This window comes from Adiantum capillus-veneris, chromosome 12, assembly GCF_014529385.1.
Source record: "Adiantum capillus-veneris isolate H3 chromosome 12, ASM1452938v2, whole genome shotgun sequence".
NCBI classification, from domain to species: Eukaryota; Viridiplantae; Streptophyta; class Polypodiopsida; order Polypodiales; family Pteridaceae; genus Adiantum; species Adiantum capillus-veneris.
Window position 1 is genome coordinate 10,616,909 of NC_140942.1, and position 3,602 is coordinate 10,620,510.

The window sequence follows — 3,602 nt, forward strand, 5'->3', positions numbered from 1 at the left end:
GTTGTAGGAGAAGGTTAGGTAGCAAATTACACCATCATTTGTGGCCAAAAGGATCGAGGGAAAAACTGTCAAAAACCTTATTTTGGTGTTGAAGACCATAACTCAGGAAAATTGAAGAAGTGATGGTCAGAGCTTCAAAATTGGACCAAACCCAGTAAAACTTTCAAGAAGGAGATAAAAACACTTGTTGAAAAAGACTGTGCAAAAACCTGTAAAAAATCTTGCCCAACATGGATCGCGATCCAGGTACCTTTTTGGCAAAATGTGCTAAAATTATTTCCTCTCCTTAGAACAGGCTCTCAGGCATCAGAACATTGAGTTTGGTGAGAAGAAGAGGACCAGAAGATCATAAAAATCAAGATTGGGGTGATCAGACCAAAAACCTTGGAAAAAAGGGGAAAACAAGGAAAAATTGAACTTTTAATTGCCCAAATCCAAAAAGAGATGAGAATAGGGACCAACTAGAACCAAGGAATCCATTGAACCAAATTTCATGCCCAGGTGCTTCCCAACATGGATCGCGATCCATGTTCCAGGTAGACATCTGACATCAAGATTTGACCAGTGCACTCCTAATTATTAGTTGAACAACTTTTCCAAAAGGAGCCATAGACAAAAAGTAAAAAAAGCTGGTCAAAATACCAGAAAGGGAGTGGTTTGCAAAAAACCGCAAAACAGACACAAAACTTTTCTTCTCACTTGAAAAAAACTGACCAAATCCAAAAATACTTGGGGAATAGCATCATCATACCTTATGTGATCAGCTCACAAAGTGTCAGCCCAAAATCATGCCAAACATGGATCACGATCCATGTACCTTTTTGGAAGTTAGAGCTGATAAAAGACAAGCAGGGAACTGATAACAATTGGAGCACTTTCTCCTAAAGGACCCTTATCAGGAAATCTCAAAAAGAGGGAAAAAGGTGGAAAAAATCAGGTCAAGGAAGGAAACCACTTACATAAACCCTAAAACTGACTTTTGCCTGTCCTAAAAAGCTTTAAAGCATTCAAAAACCATACAGGCAACATCACTAGGCCAAGGACTAGCCGTGGGACAAAATTCAGTGTATTTTGACACAAAGCAACATGGATCGTGATCCATGTTCCTTTGACCTAAATTGACACCAAACTAGTACCATAGCTAGAGAGTATCACAGAGAGTCTAGTGGTCCTTCCAAAGTTGAAATTGGGGGCAAGAAACCCTTCCAAAAGCTTAGAACTGACAGGAGCTCAAGCAAAGTGACAAAATCAACTTAGATTCTAATCCAGAGATTCATTTCTAAAAATTTGGATACCATAAGATCCCTTAACCATGCTGAAGCTGAGGGTATCAGCAAAAGTTCAAATGGCTTCCCAACATGGATCGCGATCCATGTACCTCTGAGCCAGAAGAGAGACAGAAACTTACCACACAAGGAGCTATAGGCCATAGCAACCAGGTACTTCTTTCAAGAGTGGAATTGGATCAAAATTGTTGAGGTTGTGTAGGGAATTGTGTGCCAAATTTTGTCGAACAAAAGCAAGAACTGACAAGGATAGCTGTAAGCTTACATCTATCAAGCACATTTTTGGCAGGTTAAAGGTACTAGAAGATACTATCCAGCAAGCAAGAACAAACATAAGATGCAAACTATTTAATGAGGTAACTTGGTTTGGATTTTTCTTGTTACCCATTATTCATGAATCTGTGATCAGGAAGATTGTACCAGAATAGGAACCACAACATCTTTGATCAAGGGAGTAATCACTCAACAGAAGAAAGTGTGAATCAGAGACCACTACCACCTTTGGGACCCATTTTAGAGGAGAGTTTCTTTGACACTTCGTCTGAGAGATCATACGGACTCATGACTGAAGATTCAAACAAGTCAAACCCTAAGGGAACAGATTCAATGGGTGAAGGTCCTTCACAGCCCACATCTGATGTGAAGTTGTTGTATCTGAAGTTTCAATTTCAAAATGTGCTTAAAGCCAAAATCTATAAGGATGGAATGGACCGCTACTGTGTTAATTTGGAAAATAGGCCGAGCGAGTTCAGAGACCTTGTAGATGTTGATTATGACGGGGATAGGTATTTCGATCGAGAGGGAATGATGTACTTAGTGGTTCATAACCCGTATATTGTGGATAAATGGGGAATGACCGGCACCAAGGACAGAGTAGATAATGAACCGGCTAATGCACCATCCAAAATGGAGAAACAAAACATGGTACTCAGACGCACCAATGAGACTAAGCGCCTTAACACAGACAACACATATGTGGGGCTTTATAAGTTCAATAATGGAGACCAAACACTCTATTACAGATGTGACGAGCCCCGCATAAAAGAATTAACCGATCGGAAAAACTTGTATGTTTACACTTACACGGAGGGTAGACGTATTCAGGTGGTCATAATGGACAAGTATGGCCAAAAGTACTCCCCAATGGACAAGAAGGAGTTAGAGAGATATACATATTTTGGAGGACCACTCCATCAATACTATGTAAATCCTGAAGCTGAAAAAACCACGACTACTCACATTAAACCTGAGACTATACTTGAGAGTCCCTTGAGAACAAGAGTGGAGGATTCTTATGGACATGAAAGAGTTTCAAGAACAGAACCCTTAGGGTCTACGGCGACTAGGGCTTCCATGAACACACATAGGGGCAGCTCTGTTCCTGAATTCACTTACACCATTGGAATCCCTCCGACTATCACAAGAGATCGAATCGATGAACGTAGGGCGGATAGGATACGACTGTTAGTACCAAGAGGATATTACGAACCAAGAGAAACCATCCCAGGGGGACAAGGAGTTGTTAGAATGGTTGTAGAGGCCAGGCGTATGCGACCATCCCAAGTGGCCAAATGCTTACCCAAAAAGTGTAATGGATCTGGCGATCCGTATGCCCAGGTTTCAACCTTCATACAAGTATTGGGAGTGGAACAGGTGACTGATTTCCACACTCAGTATGAAGGATTTGGGATGACATTGGAAGGTAATTTCCTGACTGGGTTTCAACCATTAAACAACTTAGAATTCCCAAGTATTGAGAAACTTCTCTAAGAATTCGCTGAGGAATTCTCATAAAGAGGGATCAAGCATAACACTGTCTCCCAGATTTATACATTTAGGCAAAAGGAAAAGGAAAAAGTGAAAGAAGCATCGCTTTGTTTCAGGTAGTACATTGAAAGATGCCCTGCTCGAGAACTACCTCAGGATGAAAGACTATCAGTCCTCTTCATAGAGGGACTGCGAAATGACACGCTCAAGAAGGACTTGCACTTGAAATTCTGTGTCACCTTTGAGCAAGTCACGAAAGATGCATTGTATCTTGTAGACAACTGCAAAGCATATGGGGAGGTGACTAAAGACACAGATCAGGGGACTAGTAGCACCTCTTCAACTACAAGTGAGTCCACGACAAAATTGGGAGGGAAAAACCCAACCGTACCGGACGTTGATCGAGTGATTGAGGAAGTGATCAGGAGGATGAACCAAGGAAACAGAACAAACCCAAACACACGACAACCGCCCACCCAAAAATGCGATACTTGTGGAGGTGACCATCCAACCCAGTGGTGCAACCTTCAACAAAGGCCAAGAGCTAAC